Source organism: Sarcophilus harrisii, chromosome 1 (genome assembly GCF_902635505.1).
Source record: "Sarcophilus harrisii chromosome 1, mSarHar1.11, whole genome shotgun sequence".
Taxonomy (NCBI): Eukaryota; Metazoa; Chordata; class Mammalia; order Dasyuromorphia; family Dasyuridae; genus Sarcophilus; species Sarcophilus harrisii.
The window spans coordinates 400,058,731-400,077,067 of record NC_045426.1 but is presented as its reverse complement, the minus strand read 5'-3'; positions in this window follow the sequence as shown (position 1 = coordinate 400,077,067).

The window sequence follows — 18,337 nt, the reverse complement described above, 5'->3', positions numbered from 1 at the left end:
TTATCTCTCCTAGAGACTTGGAGAGACTTACATGAACTGATGTTAAGTGAAATGAGCAGAACCAGGAGATCATTATATACTTCAACAATGATACTGTATGAGAATATATTCTGATGGAAGTGGATTTCTTTAACAAAGAGAAGATCTAACTCAGTTTCAATTGATCAAGGATGGACAGAAGCAGCTACACCCAAAGAAAGAACACTGGGAAATTAATGTAAACTGTTTGCATTTTTGGTTTTCTTCCTGGGTTATTTCTACCTTCTGTATCTAAGATATACTGTGACATATTTTACATGTATAGGACTGCTTGCCATCTAGGGGAGGGGGTGGAGAGAGAGAGGGGAAAAATAGGAACATAAGTGAGTGCAAGGGATAATGTAAAAAATTACCCTGGCATGGGGTCTGTCAATAAAAAGTTATTTCAAAAAAACAATATAAAAAAATTCTCTCTCCTAGATCTGTTTTCCAGGTCAGTTGTTTTTCTAATGAGGTATTTCACTTTTTTAACTTTTTTCAATTTTTTTGGTTTTGCTTTATTGTATCTTGATTTCTCATAAAGTTGTTAACTTTCATTTGTTCAATTCTATTTTTAAGGAATTATTTTCCTTAGTGAGCTTTAGTGCCTCCTTTCCCAATTGGATAATTTTGCTTCTTAAGGCATTCTTCTTCTCATTTTTTTTGTATTTCCTTTGGTACCTTTCTCAATTCTTTCCCTAATTTTCCCTATACTTGAGCTATTCCATGACCCAAGCCCCGTTCTTATTTTTTTTTTAGAAAACTTGATGGAGGAGCTCTGACTTTGTTAACAATTTCTGAATGTGTGTTTTGATCCTCCTTTTCACCATAATAACTTTAAATGGCCAGGTACTTTTTTTTATTTTCTGATCATTTTTCTAGTCTATTATTTGGCTTTAAATTCTTTATTAAAGTAGGGCTCTGTTTCCAGTGTGGGAAGTGCAGTGTCCCAAGCTCCAGGGGTTTTGTACTGCTGTTTTCAGAAGTCCTTCTAGGAATCTAACCACAAGCTCTTTTCTGCCTTGGAATTGTTAAGGGTGTCCTGGCCCCACAGTGCTATAAAATATAGAGGGCTGACTAGAGCTGCAGTTTCTCTAGGGCTTCACTCCAGCTCCCCACCACATTGCCACAGACCCTCTCTACTGACCTTTGGAGTCCTCTCTGGTGTCCCCAGGTTGAGAGGGCCAGAGACCTCCAGCACTGTTATTAATTTAGATATCCTTCCTCACTGATGCTGGGATCCCGGAGGGAAATGGGGCCCCAATAAGTCTGCACTAGGACTGCACATTGGGTTCCCACTCTAGTTCTATGGACCTTTTCTGCTAAGCTTTTAGGTCGTCTTTGGTGTCTATGGACTGAGAGTCTAGAAGCCACCAGCACTGAGGCTGATTCAGAGATGGCCTATGAGCTTTTAAGTTGCTGTTGGCTAAAAATTATTCTACTCCATTTTGGATGCTGTTTTGATGCTCTAAAATTTATTTAGACTCATTAAAGGAATTTGGAGCAGTTTTGGGAAGAGGTTGGACAAACAACTGTCAGTGGTCCTTAAACTTTTTAAATAGGGGGCCAGTTCACTGTCCCTCAGACTGTTGGAGGGTTGGACAATAGTAAAACCAAAAACTTTGTTTTGTGGGCCTTTAAATAAAGAAACTTCATAGCCCTGGGTGAGGGGGATAATCGTCCTCAGCTACCACATCTGTCCCATGGGCCCTAGTTTGAGGACACCTGCTAATGATTGCTCAGATACAGGAAATAAATAAATGCATTTTTTCCTGAAAAATTGTCATTTCATAAGTCTTTTATTACAGAATACTTAATCATATATGTAAGACCAACAGTATTATAAATTATATGCAATACTGTATAAAAAGAAAACCCAATTAATTATATAGATTCTATAAGAGGAGCTAAATACACATTTTGAAACAAGATGGAAGCAAGTTTGTTTTTTAACTATATGGTATCTAGGATACAAAATCAATCTGAAAGAGGTCATATAATTTTTTCATTCATGATGAAGTTTAGGATATTTAAATATGCATCATTATATCAATATATTACATCAATATATCAATAATATTAAAATTATTATTCTTCTCTTTCTTCAGAAGACCCTGTTTCTAAGTGAATCAGCTTAATTTAAAGATTAACAAGCTAGCAAAAGTTTACACTGCTTAGATTTTATTTATGAAGAAAAAAAGCCTTCTATTTCCAAATTCCTTATGTTTCATATCATGCAATTCTAGTAATAATGGAGAGTTGGTGACACATCATTACAGAGAGCTCAGAAATCCTGTTTTCCTTTGAAGGCAACCTTAATAAAGAAAAATAATCGATAAAATTCACATCCAACATCATCAAATGATGTTCAGGAATTAGAACCTCAAAGCAAGTTTTTAATGAGTCCTTTCAGACATATTTCTTATCATTGCAATAATTATATTAAAATTATGGTGTTTTATCAGTAGAGATCTGCCTAAAAAATAGAGTCCAGTAATTAAAAACAAAATTTATCTCATCACCGACTATATGCAAGGAGACACTGTTTTACCTGGTACTTCCCAATGATCCATTGATTTTCTGAGTTAGCTTGTGAGGACTCTGAAAGCTCAAAGGAAATCTGCCACATTTTTGACATGTGAATAATTAAAAATTTGCAATTAATATTTCAAGATTCCATTAAAAGGAATCTTCATGTTCTTTGGAAAGAAAGTGAAATAATTAATCTTTTAAGAATTTTCAATGCAATCTTATTTTCCCAAATCAAATTTAAAATAAAAATAATTGAATAACATTGATTATGAACATATTTTTGAAATTAATTTTTGAATATTCAATGACCTCCTTGAAATTCCCTTAAGGTTCAGAAGTATATGTATGAAGAACTAATGATTTGCTACCAAATGCACTTCTGAAAACTTGAAAGAGAGGACAGATGATTATAATTCCATTTCACAGCAATATAGTGCTTATAATCATTAAGATTACACAAAGCCTGAAGGTCCAGTTTACCTACATGATTTTCCCCAGTAATAAAAGAAGTAGAAAGTAGTATCACAAGAATTATGAATCCAGTAACTATAATAAAAATCTTATCTTCAAGCAGGTGTCTTTGAATTTATCTATCCATCTACCTACCTACCCACCAAAAAATGTAAGAAACTTTATTAGGAAAATGTGAGCTTTATATTAGTTAAAAGACTAATTAATTATAATGGGCAAAGACCGAGGGAAAATATGTTCTATTAGAAAAATAAATGTGTTATATATAGTCAATGGGAACCCAGAAATGTTTTTTAAATTTTTACAATATTTTGGGTTTTGAGTAACTTAAGATTTGATTTGCCTAAACATATTTATTCTTCTGAAAAAATTTTGCCAATTTAAATCAGACACTATTAAGCCATTTATAATTTTAAAGGATTAAAGGGAGACTGAATGACTCAGTCATTGACAATGAATTGACAACCATTGTATTTGAGATGGAATTTATCAGATCTTCTTGAATCTGAAGCCAACTTCTTTTTGATCGTCTACTCCATGATGAATCCTTTGAAATTAGGATAGGAAAAAAAATAGCCCAAATTTCTTTTGGAGCACCTACTTACTTCACTTCATAATGTTGGGGATAAGTGTACCCATCTACTAATGTCTGTATTTTCTGTTGACAGAAGTGCACTCTTACTGACAAAAACTAAGCAGTGGGCTACCAAAAAAAGAGTCACAGAATAGGAAATAAGTTTCTATTCTAATTTTGACCCTTCCACAAATGGGAACTTTAGGCTAGTCACTTTATTTTCCTGAGCTTCAATTTATAATCATTAAAATGAATAGTTGAATTAAAAATCCATAAAATACCACTCTTGATCTAAAATGCAGTGACATAAAGGATGATTACATTGTTTTGATTTTTATAGATTTTTGGACATCTTGAGAAATGCCTTTAGAGATTATCTTGTCCAGATAGGGAGAACTGAGAGGATGAAAAGACAGGATATAGTGATGGACAAAATCCTAAATATGCATTCAAGTTTCAACTCTCAATTTTACTGTCTCTTTAACTTGGCAGAAGTTATTTAGTATCCCCAGAATTTCCTGCCCTAGAACATTTTTTTCTTTTTTTTTAAAGCTTTTTATTTTCAAAATATAAGGATAGATAATTTTTCAACATTGACTCTTGCATAGCTTTGGATTTCATAATTCCCCCTCATTCCACCATCCCCTTCCCCAGATTTCAAGCAATCCAATATGTTCTACATGTTAAAATATATGTAAATGTATACTTATTGTGTATCTAATTTATATTTTAATATATTTAACATCTACTGGTCATCCTGCCATCTGGGGGAGGGGATGGGGGTAAGAGGTGAAAAATTGGAACAAGAGGTTTGGCAATTGTTAATGCTGTAAAGTTACCCATACATATAACCTGTAAATAAAAGGCTATTAAATTTTTTTAAAAAAAGTAAAATCATCTGCTAAGGCTATAACTAAAACTTTCTCAATCAATATAAAAATGAGAAAAAAATAAAATAAATTAAAATATATGTAAAAATCCAATATGCATAAACATATTTATAAAATTCTCTTGCTGCCCAAGAAAAGTCAGATCAAAAAGGAAAGACTATGAGTAAGAAAACAAAATACAAGTGAACAACAACAAAAAGAATGAGAATGTTATATTGTGATCCACATTCAGTTCCCACCAGTCCTCTCTCTGGTTATAGATGGCTCTCTTTATCACAAGATCATTGGAACTGGCATCAATCATCTCATTGGTGGAAAGAGTCACATTCATCAGAATTGATCATTATTATAATCTTGCTGTTGCTATGTACAATGACCTCCTGGTTCTGCTTCTTTCACTTAGCATTAATTCATGTAAGTCTCTCCAAACCTCTCTGAAATCATCTTGGTAGTCATTTCTTATAGAACAATAATATTCCATAAAAGTCATATTCCATAATTTATTCAGCTATTCTTAAATTGATGGGCATCCACTCAATTTCCAATTTCTTGCCACTATGAAAAGGGCTGTCATAAACATTTTTGCACATGAGGGTGCCTTTCCCTCATTTAAGATCTCTTTGGGATATAGGCCCAATAGAAACACTGCTGGATCAAAGAATATGTACAGTTTGATAACTCTTTAGGTATAGCTCCAAATTGTTCTCCAGAATAACTAGATCCATTCACAGTTCCAACAACAATGTATTAGTGTCCCAATTTTCCCACATTCCCTACAACATTCATCATTATCTTTCCCTGTCATCTAGCCAGTCTTAGAGGCGTGTACTGATATCTCAGAGTTGTCTTAATTTGCATTTCTCTGATCAATAGTGATTGAGAGCACCTTTTTATATGATTAGAAATGGTTTTAATTTCTTCATCTGAAAATTGTCTATTCATATTCTTTGATCCTTTATTAATTGGAGAATGACTTGCATTCTTATAAATTTGAGTCAATCTTTATATAGATATAGATATAGATATGCACATATATATGGTAATAAATGAGGTCTTTATTAGAAACCTTAAATGTAAAAATGTTTTCCTAATTTATTTCTTCCCTTCTAATATTGTCTGCATTGGTTTTGTTTGGACAAAACCTTTTTAACATAATATAATCAAAATTATCTATTTCATGTTCAATTATGAGCTACAGTCCTTCTTTGGACACAAATTCCATCCTTAATCAAAAGTCTGAGTGGTCCTCATGTCTTCTAATTTGTTTATAATTTGTTTATAAAAGTCCTATGTCTTCTAATTTGTTTATAATATCACTCTTTATGTCTAGATCATCAACCCATTTAGATCTTATCTTGATATGTGGTATTAGACGTGTGTCGAGTCCTAATTTCTCCCAAACTAGTTTGCAATTTTCCAGCAGTTTTTGTCAAACAGTGAGTACTTTTTTCCAAAAGCTGGAGTCTTTAGGTTTGTCATACACTATATTAATATCATTATTAGCTATTTTGTCCTGTGATCATAGCCTATTCCAATGATCAACTATTCTCTTTCTTAGCCAGTACAAAATGCCTTTGATTATACTTATAACTTTAGGTCTGGCACAGGTAGGCCACCATTATTAGCATTTTTTTCCATGAATTCCTTTGAAATTCTTGACCTTTGGCTCTTCCAGATGAACTTTGCTACTATTTTTTCTAGATCTGTGAAATAATTTCTTGGGAATTTGATTGGTTTGGCACTAAATAAGGTGATTAATTTAGGTAGGATAGTCATTTATATTATTTCCTCAGTCTATCCATGAGCACATGATATTTTTCCAACTGATTAGATCAGATTTTATTTGTTGGAAAGTGTTTTGTAGTTGTGTTCATATAGTTCCTGACTTTCCCTTGATAGACAGATTTCCAAATATTTTATACTATCAACAGTTATTTTGAATGGAATTTCTTTTTGTATCTCATGCTGCTGGACTTCGTTGGTAACATATAAAAATGCTGATTTTTTTTTTTATTTAATTTGTATCCTGCAAGTTGTGAATTGTTTCTAGTAGTTTTTTAACTGATTCTCTAGGGTTCTCTAAGAATAACATCATATAATATGCAAAGAGTGACAATTAATCTCTTTTTCTTCCGTTATTGCCAAAGCTAGCATTTCTAATAAAATATTGAATAATAATGGTGATACTGGGCAGTCTTGTTTCACTCCTGATGTTATTGGGAATGATTCCAATTTGTCCCCATTACATAGGATGCTTGCTGATGGCTTTAAATAAATGTTATTGCTAATTTTAAGGAAAAGTCCACTTTTTTCTATACTTTCTAGGGTTTTTAATAGGACTGGGAGCTGGATTTTATCAAATACTTTTTCTGCATCTATTGAGATAATCATATGATTTTTGTTAGTTTGGTTATTGCTATACTTAATTATGCTGACAGTTTTCCTAATATTGAACCAACCCTGCATTCCTGGTATAAATCTTACTTGTTTATTTTGTATTATACTAGCTATGACTTTCAGTAATCTTGTTGGTAATGTTTTATTTAATTTTTTGCATCTTCCTTAGGGAAATTAGTCTATTTTCCTTTCTCTGTTTCACACTACCTGGTTTAGGTAACAGCACCATATCTATGTCATAAAAGAAATTTGATAGTACTCTTTCTTTCCCTATTTTGTAAAATAGTTTATATAATATTGGGATTAATAGTTTGCAAGTTTGTTAGAATTCACATGTAAATCCACCTGTTTCATTTTTTCTTAGGGAGATGAACAATAGCTTATTCTATTTCTTTTTCTAAAATAGGACTATGAAATAAAAATTATTTCCTCTTCTGCTAACCTGGGCAATCTATCTTTTTGTAGATATTCCTCCATTTCATTTAGATTATCAAATTTATTGGCATATATTTTGGCAAAATAATTCCTAATTATTCCTCTAATTTCCCCTTCATTGATGGAAAGTTCTCCCTTTTCATTTTTGAGAATTTTGAGAATCATTTTTGATTTTCTTCTTTTCTTTCTCTAATCAAATTCACTAAGGTATATATGTTTTATTGTTTTTTCCCATAAAACTAGCTCTTAGATTTCTTTGTTAAATAAATGGTTTTCTTATTTTCAATTTTATGAATCTATCATTTTACTTTCAGAACTTCAAATTTTTAGTTAAAGGTTTTTAGTTTCTTTTTGCTAGCATTTTTAGATGTGAGCCCAATTAATTGACTTTCTCTTTCTCTATTTTATGCACATAAGCATATAGAGATATAAAAATCCCCCTTATCATTGCTTTGTTTGCATCTCACAAATTTTAGTTTGTTGTCTCATTATTGTCATTCTTTTGGATGAAGTTGTTGATTGTGTCTATGATTTGTTGTTTCACACATTCATTCTTTAGAATTAGATTATTTAATTTTCAATAAATTTTTGGTCTATTTTCTCCTGACCTTATATTGCATATTTTTTGCATCATCATCTGAAATAAAATGTATTTACTATTTTTGCCTTTCTACATTTGATTTTAAGGTTTTTATGCCCTTATACATGATCAAATTTTGTAGAGGTTCCCTCAACCACTGAGAAAAAAATAAGATCCTTTGTATTTCCATTCAGTTTTCTCCAAAAATCTAGCATACCTACCTTTTCTAACATTCTGTTTACCTCTTTAATTTCATTCTTATTTATTTTGTTGTTCGATTTATCTAATTCTGAGAGAGGAAGCTTGAGATACCCCACTCGTATTGTTTTTTTGCTTGCTTGTATCTCATTTAACTTCTCCAGGATTTTGGATACTATACAACTTAATGCATAGTATATATGTTTAGTTTTGATATTACTAAATATCAATTAGTAATTGATATTACTAATAAGGTACCCTTTAGTAAAATATACTTTTCTTTCTTATCTCTTTTAATTAGATCTATCTTTTCTTCTTTATCTCTATTAGAGATATCTTTGCTTTTATTTGATCTGAGATCAGGATCTACCCCATTTAGAGCCCCTCCCCCCTTTTTATACCTTTCCCCTAATAATTCTGATTTCCCTTCTATTATTCTTTCCCTTTCTTTTCCCCTTTCCCTTCCCACTCCCCTATAAGGTGAGACAAATTTCTTTGTGAAACCAAATATGTCTGATATTCTCTCTTTGAGCCAAATCTGATGAGAATAAGATTCACATAATGCTCATTTCCCCCTCCACCCCCATTCTTTCCCTCAATTGTAATAGGTCTTCTTTGCTTCTTTGAGAGATGTAATTTCTTTTTATTTTACCTCCTTTTTCCTCTTCTCATTTACCTGGGTCAATCTACATTCAGAGGCCCAGTGAAAGCCTCAGTTGCATTTTGGACATGGGGTTTTTGGTTTTCTCTCACCCTGTCTTCTCACTCTATCTCCATATCTACACTAAGCTCTAAGATGTCCTATTTTTCCACACTGAAAACATCAACTACATTCTCTAGAGGTCCCTTGCCAAGAGGGACCCTGTCTTCCCATGCTCATCATAGTCTGGGTATAATAAGCATTTGTGCCCACTGTGGCATGTCTTATGATCTCCTCTAAAGGAGTTTCTTTGTGTAATTCTAATATAATTCTTTTGCAAACCTCATTGGCATTTTCCTTAGCCAGATGTCTGGTCATTATTTCTGTAGCATTTTCTCCAAGGGTTCTTGTTACAGCCGTTTGCAAATTTCCCGCAAAATCATCAAAAGGTTCATTGGAACCTTGCTCTATTTTTGTGAAGGCATCCTTATGTCCAGGGAGAGAATTCCAGGCTGTTATTGCAGCCTTAGAAATTTGCTCATACACTGTTATGGGATAATCAATCTGTTCTGAATTATCTACATACTGATCTTCACCACCTAGTTGGTCAAAAGTCTTTTGTACATTAGCTCCTGTTTGCCTATTGCTTTGGGCTTGAACCTACATAATTCATGATATTTCAAAAGCCACAACAAGTTTTGTCCAGGTTCTAAACATGTCCTAGCTATGGATTTCCAATCACTCAGGGTTAAGATTTCATAAGACAAACTATCTAGTAACATTTTAACATAAGAGGATGTAGCCCCATAAAGAGTGCAACCTTTTTTCAAATCCTTAATTTTTCCCAAATCAAAAAGAGTCTATCTTCTCCTTTTTTGACCTGAAGAGTCACGCTCTTCAATTACAGGGTATGCATTTATAAAATCAGATACATCTTGTCCTTCATTTTTTGCCTTAAGTAATGCCTTTTCTAATCTTGTCACAGGCTCCTTAATAGGTGGTTCTGATTTCATTACTGACTCTCCCACTCCTCCTCGTTCTTCCTCCACCCATGAAGAGTTAATTGAGGGGGAGGGTCATGAGATGAGGAATGATCTAATTTTTCCTGTTGTGAATCTGATTCTTCATTCTTTTCACCTAGTTTAGTTGTCACCTCCCCTTCCTGCTCTTTCTTCTTTTTCTTCACTCTAACACTTATATAATTTCTTATAGCCAATTGTATTAAATTGTACATATAAAGTATATTTTTGGAAAATGAGTTTGGATTAGAATTGTAGTATTCACCTAGTTACTCTCCTAGTAATTTCCACTCATTTAGATCCAATTCTTTTCTCACAGAGAACCAAGGGGATGTGTACTGTATGGTTTTAAAAAGATCAATGATATGCTCCCAGGTTATAATTAAACCTTGATTTTTTTAAGTCTGGAAATAGTCTCTAAATATTTTCCTTGAAGAGAAACAGAAGGCTGTTTTCTAAACAGCTGTCCCATCTTAGCTGAATTTCTACTTTAACTCTTTTAACAAAATTTATTTGCTGTACCCTAATTTCTGGGTTGAGAAGACTTTCCACTGAATCAGCATCAGAGGCTTTTCCACTGATATCAGGATCAGAGCTTTTTCACTGAAATCAGGATTGGAGGCTTTTCCACTTAGATGAGAATCTAAGTGGATCTTTTCTATTACAAACAGAGCTGTCACAAACATTTTGGCATGTACAGGTCCCTTTCCCTTCTTTAGTATCTCTTTGGGGTATAAGTCCAGTAGTAGCACTGCTGGATGAAAGGGTATGCAGAGTTTGATGACTTTTGGGGCATAATTCCAGATTGCTCTCCAGAATGGTTGGATTCATTCACAAATCCACCAACAATGCCTCAGTGTCCCGGCATCCCCTCCAGCATTCATCATTATTTTTTTTCCTGTGATCTGCCAATCTGACAGGTGTGTAGTGGTATCTCAGTGTTGTCTTAATTCATATTTCTCTGATCAATAGTGATTTGGAACACACTTTCATATGAATGGTAATTGTTTCAATTTCATCCTCTGAAAATTGTCTGTTCATATCCTTTGACCATTTATCAACTGCAGAATGCCTTCATTTCTTATTAATTAGAGTCAATTCTCTATATATTTTAGAAATAAGGCCTTTATCAGAACCTTTAAATGTGAAAATGTTTTCCCAGTTTGTTGCTTCTCTTCTAATCTTGTTTGCATTAGTTTTGTTTGTACAAAGGCTTTTTGATTTTATATAATCAAAATTTTCTATTTTTTGATCAATAATGATCTCTAGTTCATCTTTGGTCACAAATTTCTACCTCCTCCACAAGTCTTAGAGGTAAACTATCCTATGTTCCTCTAATTTATTTATAATCTCCTTCTTTATGATTTAAGAATCATGAACCCATCTTGATCTTATCTTGTTATACCATGTTAAGTATGGGTCCAAGACTAATTTCTGCCATACTAATTTCCAGTTTTCCCAGCAGTTTTTGTCAGATAATGAATTCTTATCCCAAAAGTTAGGATCTTTGGGTTTGTCAAACGCTAGATTGTTATAGTTGACTATTTTGTCTTGTGAAGCTAACCTATTCCACTGATCAACTAATCTATTTCTTAGCCAATACCAAATGGTTTTGGTTACTGCTGCTTTATAATATAGTTTTAGATCAGGTACAGCTAGGCCACCTTCATTTGATTTTTTTTTTCATTAATTCCTTTGAGATTCTCGACCTTTTGTTCTTACATATGAATTTTGTTGTTATTTTTCTAGATCATTAAAATATTTTCTTGGAAGTCTGATTGACATAGCACTAAATAAATAGATTAGTTTAGGGAGTATTGTCATCTTTATTATATTTGCTTGATCTATCCAAAAGCACTTAATATTTTTCCAATTATTTAAATCTGACTTTATTTGTGTGGAAAGTTTTTTGTAATTTTGCTCATATAATTCATGACTTTCCTTTGGTAGATAAAAGTCCCAAATATTTTATGGTATCGACAGTTATTTTGAGTGGAATTTCTCTTTGTATCACTTGCTGTTGGATTTTTTGGGTGATACATAAGAATGCTAAAGATTTATGTGGATTTATTTTGTATCCTGCAAGTTTGCTAAAGTTATGGATTATTTCTAATAGCTTTTTAATAGAATTTCTGGGGTTCTCTAAGTATACCATTATATTATCTGCAAAGAGTGATAGTTTGGTTTCCTCATTACCTACTCTAATTCCTTTAATCTCTTTCTCAACTCTTATTGCCAAGGCTAGCATTTCTAATACAATATTGAATAATAATGGTGATAGTGGGCAGCCTTGCTTCACTCCTGATCTTACTGGGAAAAGTTCCAGTTTTTCCCCTTTGCATATGATGCTTACTGATGGATTTAAATATATGTTCCTGACTGTTTTAAGGAGAAGTCCATTTATTCCTATCCTCTCAAGTGTTTTTCTTAGGAATGGATGTTGGATTTTATGAAATGCTTTTTCTGCATATATTGCTTCCCTTCTAATCTTGCTTGCATTAGTGCTGTTTGTATAAAAGCTTTCTAAATTAATATAATCAAAATTTTCTATTTCGTGATTAATAATGATCTCTAGTTCTTCTTTGGTCATAAATTTCTTCCTCCTCCACAAGTCTAAAAGGTAAACTATCTTCTGTTCTTCTAATTTATTTATAATCTCGTTCTTTATGCCTAAATCATGAACCCATTTTGACCTTATTTTGATGTACAGTGTTAAGTGTAGGTCTATGCCTAGTTTCTGCCATACTAATTTCCAATTTTCCCAGCAGTTTTTGTCAAATAGTGAATTCTTATCCCAACAGTTGGCATCGTTGGGTTTGTCAAACACAAGATTGCTATAGTTATTGACTACTTTATGCTGTAAACCTAACCTATTCCACTGATCAACTACTCTATTTCTTAGCAACACCAAATGATTTTAGTGACTGTTGCTTTATAATATAGTTTTAGATCAGGTAAAGCTAAGCCACCTTCATTTGATTTTTTTTTTTCATTAGTTCCCTTGAAATACTTGACCTTTTATTCTTCCTTTTGTTGTTATTTTTCTAGGCCATTAAAATGCTTTCTTGAGAATCTGATTGGTGTAGAACTAAATAAATAGATTAGTTTAGGTAGTATTGCCATCTTTATTATGTTTTCTTGGCCTATCCAAGAGCACTTGATACATTTCCAATTGTTTAGATATGACATTATTTGTGTGGAAAGTGTTTTGTAGTTATGCTCAGATAGTTCTTGACTTTCCTTTGGCATATAAATTCCCAAATATTTTATACTATCAACAATTATTTTAAATGGAATTTCTCTTTGTATCTCTTGCTGTTGGATTTTGTTAGTGATAAAAATGCTGAAGATTTATGTGGATTTCTTTTGTATCTTGAAAGTTTGCTAAAGTTGTGGATTATTTCTTTCTAGTAGAATCTCTGGGGTTCTATATATATACCATCATATCATCTACAAAGAGTGATAAAATCATTTCCTCATTATCTACTTTAATTCCTTTAATCTCTTTTTTATCTCTTATTGCCGAAGCTAGCATTTCTAATACAATATTGAATAGTAATAGTGATAGTGGGCAAACTTATTTCACTCCTGATCTTATTGGAAATGGTTCCAGTTTATCCCCATTACATATGATGCTTAGTGATGGTTTTAAATAGACCATCTTGTGATCGATGAATTCTTTCAATGTCTATTTTACCTTCTATTTCTATAACATCTGGGCAATTCTCTTTGAGGATTTCCTGAAAAATTGTGTCTAGGCTCTTTTTTCATCATGATTTTCAGCAATTCCAGTAATCCTTAGATTATTTTTCCTAGATCTATTTTCCAGGTCTGTTGTTTTCCCAAGTAGGTATTTAACTTTTTTTTTTCATTTTTTTCTTTTTCTTTCTTTTTTTTTCTGGTTTTGCTTGACTGATTCTCTTTGTATCTTGACTGTATCTTTATTTCTTTACTGTATCTCTTTGAGGCATTCATTTGCATTTGTTCAATTCTGATTTTTAAAGAATTATTTTCCTCATTTACTTTTTTATTTCTTTTTGTAATTGTCCAATTGAGTTTTTAAATGAGTTGTTTTGTTCTATGGAATTTTTTGCTATTTTGCCAATTTTATTTTTTAGAGAGCTATTTTCTTTTTTTCCAATTCACTAATTCTGTTCTTCAGGGAGTTGATTTCTTTCTTCTAATGAGTAACATGACTTATCCAGACCCACTTGCAAAGCTTCCCTTTCCTTTCCCCATTTTTCTTCTATCTCTCTTTTAAGAGTTTTTAAGTTTTCTTCTTTGAGAGCCTTGTATGGTGGGGGCTAGCTTATATCACCATTTGGGGCTTCATCTGGAGTCAATCTGCTTTTAGTCTCCTCAGAGTTTGAAGTCTGATTTCTGTATAGAAGCTATTTATATTTAGAGCCCACTTTGCTTTTTCACTCATTTTGACAAAACAAACAAACAAACCTCAGTCTGCTTTTTGGGCAGTGTGTTGTTACTAAGTTTCCTCTACAGACAACAGGAAGTAGCATTGAAGCAGCAGTGGGACAGCAATGGTTGTGCTGGAATCAGTGTCTGCACTGGGATCAGTGGTTGTGGGCTGAGATGGTGCTGAGTTACTACAGGTGTTGTGTGTGTGTGGCCAGGTCCCAAGAGACTCTAGGGTTTCAGAGTTAAAGCCTTTACCTCTTGTGTTTATAGTTTCTCTGTTGATCTACTGGCTTACTGCCAGAGCAAAGTAGCTCACATTGTGATAAAGTTCTCCCCATAAATTTTATGCTGGCTGAGACAACAACCCACCCCCCTTTGATCTGCTCAGCATGAGCTAACTTATTTGTTCTCACTGCCTATCTGTCTGGCTGTGCCTGACCTAACCATTCCCACCCACAAGCAAAAACAGACCTTTTCTCGTGAATTTGAGATTATTTTCTGTTGGTAATGCATTGTATTCCCAATATTCGTGGGTTTTGACAGTCAAGCACTAATTCTGAGGCCTTTCATAAAAGAAGTAGGCTGAGAGTAAGGCCGAGCTTAGATAGACTCATGTGTCCCATCCACCATTTGGCTGCACCCCCTCTAATACATTGTTGATCGAATTGTGAAATGACACACCATTCTGGAAAGAAATTTGAAATTATATCCAAATGGCTATATAACTATGCATAGTTTTTGATCCACCAGTGCCACTAGTTGGGTCTGTATCCCAAGGAAACCAAAAAAAGGAAGAAAAAGGATTCCCATTTGCAAAAATGTTTATAAAAATTATTTTTGTGGTGTGGAAGAATTGGATGAGTAGATGCACATCAATTTGGGAATGGTTAAATAAGTTATTGTATTTGAAAATAATGTAGTATTACTGTTCTATAAATACTGTTGAACAAGTTCCTTTTAGAAAGATCTACAAATGTTTACTTGAACTGATGCTGAGGGAAACTAGAACTAGAAATACATTATATAAAGTAATAGCAAGATTGTGCAATGATTGACTATGAAAGACTTGATTCTTCTATGTGATTCAGTGATACAAGGCAATCCCAATAGACTTTGGAGAGAAAAGGCTTTCTGCAACCAGAAAAAGAACTATGGAGATTAAATGTAAATTGATAGCATGCAATGTTCACTTTTTTCCCCCATGTTTTTTTCCTCTTGCTCTGATTTTTCTCTCCACACATGATTCATAAAGAAATGTGTATTAAAAGATTAATACATGTGTATAACCAGGAAAATATAATTAATAATAATATGCAGCTCATTAAAGATGAATCCTAGACTTTAGAGTCTGGATTCTGAAGTCTTCCTTCCTCAGCATGCTACAGCAGAGAGAAACTGACCCTCTCCCTCAGCCCTCCAATCTTGGCCACTGATTACTTCACTACACCACATTCAGCAAGTGTCAATTATGAGGAGAACCATCACATCACCATATAGTCTAAATATATGCTTATAGAACCATTATCTCACATTGAGTAGGTAATTAGCCTTAAGTGTTCTGATATCTTAGATTCAAATACACCTTTTCAGAATTCCAGCTCTCTACATTATTTATCCTGTTAAGTCAGTAGTTATCTCTTCTAGCTCTGTTTCAAGGAAGAATTTGATACACATTCTCACTGGTTTTGTTTTGTTTTGTTTTGTTTTAAATGAGTTTACAATCCCACAATATCTCTCCCATTTTAAACAATCTTTCAGTTATCACTGAAAGTGACACACAATTATATCAGCTTGTTGTTTCTTTCTCTTACAATACATGTAGTACATATAGACTTCATGAAAAACTCACCAAGCCTACTTATGTGCTTTCTTATCACATCCTTCTTTTTATTCGGTATCACATTCATATTATGCATTCATTTCTGTCTTTTGCAAGTCAAGTATTAAATTTCATAATAGAGAAAATAATAGCAATATGAGAACTAGGTAATGGTTCAAACTTTCAGTCATCTGTTGTAAGAGTTCCATCCATCTTCAACAAGATTCAAACCATATCTTTAATCTTCATTCCTCCCACAAAAAGTTGTGTTTTTGTTCCTCTTAGAATTCATTGCCAACTTTGCTTTATTCTGTGATTTAACATGTTTGATGTAAGAGTAACGAATATCTTTATTCAACGTTTGTGACTAACTCTTGTTTCCTATTTCTGTTTATATTTCAATAAACACAAAATGATGAGTTTCTTGTGTAGCTACATGAATATCATTTTATTTTTATGAATTTCCTTGTCTTTAGAATTGTTTCTTTTTGTGCATACAGAATTTCATTGAGAGTTTCATTGAGAGTATGTCTCCTGAAGTGACTTTCTTGCTGGAACTTTTAGTCAATTGATTTTCAAACAGCAACATATGAACAATGGCATTTACATAATACTTTAATGTTTGCAAAGCACTTTTTAAATGTCATCTTATCTTTAGGAAAATACTGTAATTTCCAGTACTCCAATCCTATTTCATGAAGGGTATCTCATCAAAGATTCTAGTTAGCACAAGATAAATCAATTTCTGGAGAAATAATCTCAATTCATAAAATACTATAAAACTCCATTAAAAAGTTTTTTTTGGAATTCCAAAAATTTGTTTAGATTGGTGGAGAAATAAAATTCTCTATAATAATATATAAATAATTTCTCACTATGTGTTACATTTATCCTCTGGATAAGAGCTGAATTACAATGAAGGTGTCAATGTTAATATCTGATAGTGTCTCTGAAGAACATGAATATCTCTATATTGACTTTTTTTCCCCATCCAAATCTTTCTATCTTTTTAGGTCTGTTTTAAATCACAGATCTTTAATGAAGACTTTCCTGATTACTTCAGGCTGCATTATTCCTTCTTCCCTTATAGATAATATGTATATTACCTATGTAGTTAGGAAAATCATATTTATGAGAAATTTTAATACATACATACATATATATATATATATATCAAACATAAGATTAAGCACATGACAAAATATACAATGCATATTTATTAATTAATTAATTTTATCAGCATCTGAAAGTGTTGAAATTCATATTTCAATTTTAATGGGTATATTTTATCAATAAACCAACAATATTACACTTGTAAACCACAAAACACTGCAAAATTTATTTAATGTTATTTTCATCATCAATTTAATCATCACAAATATAACTTTGAAATATTGTGCATGATTTCACATACATGAGCAATGAGCATCTGTCCAATCCAGTAAAAAGACAATGCTTTAACTGCATAATTTTATTATTTTATTTATTCAGGTAGGTGAAAAAGTAAAAATGATTCATCGCAAATTTTTCAAAATAAAATGTTTTAATTGTTTATGTCCTTTCTATATAGTAACATATATTTTCAATGTACATCTTAACTTTTTTTTTTTTTTTTGCCAGCAGAAGACATGTAACTTGATAAGTTAGTAATTTGGTGTCATTTTCCATTTTGTCTTGGATATAGAAGTTACTCTGAGTTAACTATTTTACTAGGGAAGTTAATTACTTAACACTTAATAAATATAATTTCAGATTAAAATTACAGGATATAAAATAAACCCACATAAGTCATCAGCACTTCCTTGTTACCAAAAAAGTCCAGCAATAAGAGATAGAAAGAAACTCATTTAAAATAACTGTAGACAAGGTAAAATTTTTGGGAGTCTACCTTGCCAAAACAAACACAGGAACTATATGAATATAATTACAAAACACTTTTCACACAAATAAAGTCAGAACCAAAGATCTGATATATATAAACATCTAAAACATAAAGATATCAATTACTTATAGGTAGCCTGAACTAGCATAATAAAAATGACAATTCTTCCTAAATTAATCTACTTATTCACTATTATATCATACTGTCAAATATTTACTTAAAGAGCTAGAAAAAAAGTAACAAAATTCATCTGGAAGAACAAAAGATCAAGAATATCAAGGGCATTAATGAAAAAATGCATAGCAAAGTGGCCTAGTGGCACCAGACTTAAAACCAGTTATCAATATCATTTAGTACTGGTTAAGAAAAGGTGGATCAGTGTAATAGGTTACACAATAGTCGATGACTAGTAATCTATTGTTTGATAAACCCAGAGACTACAGCTTCTCGAATAAGAACTCACTAT